General features: G+C 40.6%; 1 protein-coding gene across 2 annotated transcripts in view; it reads left to right on the top strand.

Annotated features, from left to right (window-relative positions):
- The first annotated feature begins 5,647 nt into the window (after positions 1-5,647).
- LOC308084451 (semaphorin-4B-like) overlaps positions 5,648-8,441 on the top strand; it is a 90,627-nt gene continuing 87,833 nt past the window's right edge. For both annotated transcript variants that reach the window (XR_013933088.1, XM_080427111.1), the window contains exon 1: positions 5,648-5,948. The gene's annotated coding sequence lies outside the window, so the exon portion shown is untranslated. The remainder of the gene's footprint in view (positions 5,949-8,441) is intronic.

Genomic DNA, 8,441 nt, shown 5'->3' with positions numbered 1-8,441 from the left:
GTTTTAACACTTATTCTAACAAAGACCTATCACGTACACAACCTTTAAATTAACCCCCTTTGCAGTATGAATACATAAATACATAAATCATCAAAATGTTCCACTGTGAGAGCCTCCCCCCGCCCCTCCCCCCGTGTTAGCGAGAAGGTTTGAATGAGACGTGGGGACATTTTTGGGACTGCCAGGCTGCTGGGACAAGACGATGACGCAGGATGAGTCATGCAGACTTTTATAGAGCGTTGTGTTTTCTTACGCAGTAGGACTCAGGAGGCACAGAGCCCAGTCTGCGCTGTCATTGTCACAGCCATGCCTGGGGTGCAGCCCAAACGCACTTAAAGCTGGAGGCTGTGGATGCTGAGGCCCCCACACACACCAGCCTGACGTCAGCCTTGATAAGTGTCGATAAGCGTCTGAAAATATGTTATAGCATCGTAATCTGCTTACAACACTGTATGATATAAGCACTCATGAGTAATCATAATGCAATCATAAAACATTATACAGACTTTTATAATAACTTATAAGGACAATTATCATAATACTTCACAGACCAGTGAGTGTCCAGCAATTATGAAGTATTATAATACTTGACCATATAAGTAATTATATTTGAGCAAATGTAAATGCTAACGCTAAATAAATAAATAGAAACAAGTACATTTTAATCCTAGTAATCCACAGCTGGCCATGGATTGGAAAAGCTATACATCTGGGAGCTGACATGTCCAACATCCTGTATTATTCAATGAGTCTGTCAAAATACTTAACCCCAATAAGAGCACCACAGTGGGGCCCTAATAATAATGGCTGGTGTACATGCACCCCCAATGTGTTCACATGTTTACTGGGGGTTGATGAGGTCCACAAGCTTTGGGAAGTTCAGTCTTCACTGGGGACTTTCTGCTTCACTTCATCATGTTGTTTTAGACAGAGAGCTGCAGTACTGTGTTTCACACACACACACACACACACACACACACACACACACACACACACACACACACACACACACACACACACACACACACACACACACACACTTTGTTTTTCAAAAATCTCCAAATAGTTTTACTTTTTTCTCTCTCGAAACTAGCAGATGTATATCATCGTGACACATTGTGAGCTTATAGATTGGCTATTTTCATTTCACCATTGTACGACGTGAGAGAGAGCCGCTAGTGTTTCTGTCGTGGTGTGTCTTAACCAGAAATCATTCATTCGTTATCCAATTAAAAAGAACACACACACATCTCCTCACCCCCACATGAGACCACTTAATGTTGATCAAAGTGCTTCTTCCCCCAAACCTCCACAGCTTCACGGATCTGTGTCGTTGAACATCTTCATGTCTGCAGATTACCAACCAGACTCTTTGATTTGCTGCCACTTTTTCCCCCCAGAATTGGGCGGAGGGGCTAATTTGCACCGATAGCAAGCTGTGAAACTACAAGGAGGACTGTTTTTTAGGAGGTTTTGAAGATTGTAGTCAGTGGCAGACCTATATACCACCTACAGTGAGCCAGAGATTCAACACTGTGTTGAATACCAGTGGTGGAAGAACTTAAGAAGTAGTCTACTCTGATCTTTTTTACTTAAAAGTTGCACTGTATACCACAATGGAGAAATGCTTGTTAAATGTAAAAATGAGAACTCATAAAGTATGCAGGATAAACAAATGAAATAGGAAGTGATAGGAAAAAAGAGCAGACAAAATTGGAACTGGAACACTATAAAATCTCTCCTGGTTGGATCAAATTGACATCCTGACTTTTCTGTTTACTACAGAGCTGGGGAGACGGGGAGACCCCTGTTACTGAACAACACTCTAGTCTATAGCAATGATTACTATCAGAAATTCAGAATATAGAGCTTTAACTTTTTAACAAAAAGTTACACAGTCTTTAAGTTGTTAATTCGGTTGAATTGCTCACCTGCTCCCTGTTGTTATGAGCCATGACTTTTTCAGAAGTTGGACGATTATAATCTTCTCCCCAAAGTAATCCATGATTCAAGAGCCTCAACAGATTGAAGGAGGGAGCCTTTGATTTGGTCGCTCTTCTGTTTGGTTTGGAAGAGTGACAATCTTTTCAGAATAAAACAATAACATTCTGTCTGGGCCTGGCTCTCAAAATGTCCTCAAGCAAGGTCATGGTCTGTGGTGTAAAGTAACTAAGTATATTTACTCAAGTATTGTACTTGAGTAGGTACAATTTCAAGGTACTTTTACTTTTCTTCAGCATTTCCATGTCTTCATGACTTCATTCTACGCCACTACAGTACATCTCAGAGGCAAATATGATAAGTTTTACTCCACTACATTTATTTGACACTTACTAGTTACTTAGCATATTTAGATTATTCATAATTAATCAAATTGATAATATATATATATATATACATAAATTGACGCCAATACTTTTGTATATATATATATATATATATATATATATATATATATATATATATATATATAGTACCTTTATTATTAAGGATAACCCCTTGATCATCTAGTTTTCGAGGGGGTCCATATAATAAAACTAATCTTCTAACCTTTTCAAAAATAGCAGATATGACACGATACAACACATTGTAAGCTTTTAGAAAATAAATATTCAAAGATTATCAAGTAAGAAAAATAACAAATAACACAAACAACAACAATACATAAATTGACGCCAATACTTTTGTACTTTGAATTATACAATTTTGAATGCAGGACTTTTAACTTGAAACCAACTATTTTTACACTGCATTGCATCTTTTACTTAAGTCCAAAATCTGAGTACTTTCCCCCCCTCCCTGGTCAAGGTAAACTTTATTCTCCCACAAGGGGACATTTTGGGTAAAGCCTTGATTATGGTCTTTGATTGATTACGTTATCCTGTTTCTCTGAGGCCGCTGCAAAATTATTGCCAATGTTTCACCTCACAGAAAACAAGGGACTTTAAGCCTATACTTATTGCTGTTATCTTCTCCCCCTCCGGTTGTGATAAATGGTTTTGTGAGAGGCTACAAAAAACATGATAATGATGATAATTTGAGTTGTGGGTTCAGCGGTGGAAGAAGTGCTCTGATTGATTGTTTACTTAAAGCAGCGCTGTGTAACTTTTCTCTTCTACCCCAGATTTGAACCTGGCTTCCTGCTTAAGTGCTGACATTTTTACCATTAATAGAGCCTGCCTGCTTGCTCAAGGGATAAATTGAATCTTGACCATCAGCTCAAAATCCGTGTCGGATCCTCTGTCTAGGTGAGACATGACCTTTGACACGATCTAAATGTCTCAATAGAAGAGCAGGGAGACAAAATACAACCACCCCAATTGTATAAGTTATAATGTATTAACGTACCCTACCATACAGATTGGACCAAATGTTATTTTATTCTTTAAACAAAGTTACATAGTGAGGCTTTAAGTAAAGGTATAGCGATACCACATACAAGTAACAAGTATTGGCCTCAAGATATACTGACAGTACCAAAAGCAAAAGTAGGCTACTCATTATGCAGAATGTCTAATTTTTCAGAATATGTCAAAATCTTTTGAAAATGGCATGCTCACAAATAGGTATTTTCAAAAAGACAAAGTATAAAACAGTTATATAGATATAAAATAGGTAAGTATACAATAAGGTTGCTTAATGTAGGCTTTGTAATAATAATCTAAATATTCAAAGTGACTTGTAACTAAAGTTTTCAAATAATTGTAGTAGAGTAAAAAGTAAAACAAAAGGGCCTCTGAGATGTAATGGAGTATAAAGAAGTATAAAGCATTAAAAAATCACACCCAGTGTGAAGTGGGCGGTGTGGTCATCACAGTGGTCATCACAGTGATGGAAGCTTTTTTTTAAAGTGCATAGTCCTTTTTATAGGTTTTTGATTTCATCATGTGTCTCGCTAGCCAATCACAGTGCTGAATAGAGTCAGCCAATAGAGTCAGCCAATCACAGTACAGCTAGGGGTGTACTAATGCTAGGGGTGTACTAATTATGAGCCAATCACAGTACAGCGAAGGGTGTACTAATGAGGTGTCCCAACCCCTGCACTTATAGGGGCGGCTACACCGCCCAAAAATGGACATACTCCAGTAAAGTCAAAATTGTTCTTAGGTACAGTACGTGAGTAGATGTACTACTTTCCACTATAGTGTGTTAACACTCTGACATGCACTCTGACATGCATAGTTCTGTGGACTGGAGGACTGACAGACAGACAGACAGACAGACAGACAGACAGACAGACAGACAGACAGACAGACAGACAGAACAGAGGGGTTAGACTGACAGACAGACAATCCTTTTGTTCTCGAGACTTAAAGAAGAACTTGCCGTCTATTATAGACTCAACCATTCTTTTCATGTCTTTGGGACACAAAGAGGTGACATGAATGACTGAGTCCGGTTGTGTTCAGCTCTTTATGTCTTTGTTAATAATCTCTTGTAATGTTCTTTGTGGTGGACCTTCTCAGTTCTCCTCCATTGTAGGACTTACGTCTGATTAATAAGACGGAGTGCCAGCGGGACGCCCTGTGTGGACAGAGAGGGCTTATCACTGATATGTGAAGACACTAGAACAAATGGATTTTCTCTGTGTTGAAATCTACGAGCAGGTTATTTCACCTGAGAGAGAGAGAGAGGGGGGGGGGGGGGGGATAGAGAGGGAGAATGGTGGTGATTGGAGTGAGAGAGCAACAGAAAACTAGAAAAGTGCACTTTTCTCTGCCAGGTCAGGGCTGTGTTTGTTGGGGTGCAGCCCAGGACATGAGGAAGCTGCGGGGGTAATAGAGTTGGTACGACAGACTGTTTGCGTTTGTGTTAGTGGTGCTCCCTATGGGAAGAAGTGAAAGCGCTTTGGAGTGTGGTTTGAAGGTGAAGTGGCCTATTACAGCGCCACCATGAGGCCGATTTGAAAGATTTCGGGTAGAGGTTGCTGCTTGGCCTACTGGAAGCGTATGTTCAAAGTTTCACATTCCAGCGGGTTATTTAGATTAGATGTTCACAGATGACATAGAGAGAGAGAGATGCAAACGCACGCACGCACACACACGCACATGCACAAACACCTGCACGTGCACGCACACGCGTGGACAGAGTCGAAAACATCATATCTGCCCCTGACCGTTCCAGCCTGGGGGAGATAATACATTTGTGGATCTAAAGTGGGGTCCATGCAGGGACCCCCCCACCTGAAAATTTATTTTCTGTTTAATAAAGAGCTGGAGAGACATGATGGAGACTCCTGTTACTGAACAAACACTCTATTAGCCTGGCATGGCCAGACTATATCACTGCGTAGATATTAGTCTGGAATCTCTGTGTGGAACCTGCATTTCCGAGGGGCAAATAATAAAATGCCTCTGGTGATAGACCCGCCCCGAGACGTAAAGGTACTGAAAAAATGGAAATACTCCAGTAAAGTAAAAACACCTAAAACATTTACTTAAGTACGGTATACTTGAGTAAATGTACTTGGTTACTTTACACCACTGGGGAGGGGAGGGGAGTTGTTCCAGTCTCCACCATGCATCAAAGAGGCAGCGTGCGTACGTGTGTCGTGCGTGTGTTAAAGGAGGAGGAGGAGGGGCTTCAAGTTTGTCCACTCCAAAGCGCTCAAACAATCCTCAGTTTGTAGTAGTAGAAGCAAGAGAAAGCACACGTATACACACACACACACACCGTCCGCTACACACAAGCGCGCACACACCAACAGACAGAGAAAAAAACACGCACACGCGTTGTGAACTTGTGATGGTGGACGGGCAGACAGACAGACAGACAGTCAGACCAGGTGAATGAATTCATCGCATGGAATACAGCGGGTTTGTGGATCTATTTTAAAGCCATTTATGGAGCAGGACACAGCAGCGATGCACAGCTGAACCGAATCATCGCTGATTGAACTGTTCTCTCCGCAGTGTTTTGGACCATCATATCATAATCATGGTAACTCGGTAAGGATAGCCGTTTGTTTCCCTCTCGTTTGTTCTGCTTCTTTCACATGACAGTTAACGGGCTAAGCCGTATATTTGACTAGTGGTGTTGTGTGCTATGTGGAGTTACGTGGTTACAATACTGACGGACGGTGATGTTCCCTCAGCTCAGCCCCCATAGTAGTGTTCGGCTGGGTCTGGTGTTAGTTTTGAGGGAGCGTAGCTAGGTATATAGGCTACTGTCATGCTTCTTCTCTGTCTACCTCTGTTAAGATCATTCATATCCATGGTTCTTCTCTACCTCTGTTATGATCATTCATATCCATGGTTCTTCTCTACCTCTGTTATGATCATTCATATCCATGGTTCTTCTCTGTTATGATCATTCATATCCATGGTTTTTCTCTACCTCTGTTATGATCATTCATATTCATGGTTCTTCTCTACCTCTGTTATGATCATTCATATCCATGGTTCTTCTCTACCTCTGTTATGATCTTTGAGAACCAATGCCTTTTAAAGGAACCCAGTGAGTTCCTGGAACCACTGCTCTAAATAATGTTTAAATATCATCATGGAATGCCCATAGGGGACTGTTGTGTTTGTCAGTGGCGTGTGGAAGTGTTAATGGAACCATCTGAACAGCAAATAAGTTCAGCTCTTACATGTGACTGAGGGATGAAGTTCAAGTTGAACTGCATTGATATAGACTAGAGCAGGGGTCTTCGACAGGGGGTCCGGGACCCCTAGGGCAGTGGTTCTCAAACTTTTTCATGTCAAGGACCCCCAAATTGACACTTACTAGCCCGCGGACCCCCATTTGAAAAGATATGCCAGGGACCCCCATAAGAGATTATTTTTTACGGCTCTAGCAGTGATTCTCAACCATTTTAATTTCAAGGACCCCCATGCATTAGGGCTACGGACCCCCAATTAATGGCATTTCTATCACTTGGACCGCAATTTATATTGTACAATGCAATCTATGTTAATTTAACTCTGAGAGTGTACACTGTCAGAGTTACAGACCCACAAGGGTCCATTTGGTGCCTATATCTATCATTTAGCTGGGTACTTTTTTTTAGCTGGACTTTTTTTTTTACACTAAACACTTGAACCTATCCCTATTCTGAGGGGAACATTAGCTGAAAATAGCAGATCTACAAGCACACAACGTGAGCTTGTAGATCGGCTATTTTCGTCAAAGAGGTTTGGCGTAGAGGGGAAAAAAAAGAGCAGACTAAGTACAGAGCCAACGGTCAATTTTACAAAGTATTGAAGGTTTAAGTAGTTATAAATGTCTGAAAACGCACATTTAACATGAAAACAAATGTAGTGGGTTCCCTGCTTCATCCCCCCCCTCCCTCAGCTAGGGGGTCCTTGGCCTGAAAAACATGGAAGACCCCTGGATTAGAGTGAATTGTTGAAATGTCCTGACTGTTCTGTCACACTGTGAGGGTATAGATGGAGGACAAAACCTGATGGAATGGATGGATGTCTTTACTGTTTAAATGTTTGATCATCTGTTCTGACCAGGGGATCGATCATCTACTGTAAAGCAGCGGTAGTAACACTAAGTGCATTTACTTGAGTAGGTCCACTGTACTTGAGTACGTTTTTGATATTTCTTTTTTTTTATTTTGGGAACTTATGACTTTCACTCCACTACATTTCAAAGATAAATATTTTACTTTTGACTCATCTGTCCTGGAACTGTTACAGTGAATAAAACGTGTACGAATTAACAATTATCTCTCAAGAAAATAGCCAATATATGAGTTTTTTTAGCTTGTAGATCTACTATTTTCTAAATTTCAATACAGCAATGCTTTGATATTAAAAACAAAATGTACTTGGTGCTTTTTAATACTTTTAAAAGCATGTACTCCAGTACTTCAGAACTCAAGTACAATTTTGACTGAACAACTATTAGTATCTATAATTTGACCCAAGTATGACACATCTCACACACATTTGTCTCAAGTAGCCTACTGGAGAGGAGTGCTTTGTCCACCACTGCTTTAACGTGCTATAAATGACTTGTTAATTGTGGTAATTGTTAGTTTTTTTTTGTCCTAAAGCAACATGGGAAAAATTATTGCTGCTAGCCATTTAGTGTTTATAAAACTCAGCGACTGCAGCAGGCTGTGTGCACACATGATTGAAATGAAAAACTTTGTCTTGTGTCAAATGATGATGACACTTGTGCATTCTTGTCATATCTCCTGGTGATGCGTTGAATTGTGCCTCATTGCTGGGTATTGAATTCATGTATTGACAGAGCTCAATAACTGAAGTTGAAAAGCTTAACTGACTGACTGTACATGGAAACATCAGCAGCATTAGGGATGCAAGAAAGCAACACACACACACACACTTTTTCCAGGCTCAGTTCACGGATGACACACGCACACACACACACACACACACACACACACACACACACACACACACACACACACACACAACAATGCTAATGTTCAGAATGACTGAATTGTAGATTTGTGCTGGGAC

The sequence above is a fragment of the Gymnoscopelus braueri genome, assembly GCF_963280865.1.
Source record: "Gymnoscopelus braueri genome assembly, chromosome: 1".
NCBI lineage: Eukaryota > Metazoa > Chordata > Actinopteri > Myctophiformes > Myctophidae > Gymnoscopelus > Gymnoscopelus braueri.
This window is presented reverse-complemented; position numbering and strand designations above follow the sequence as displayed.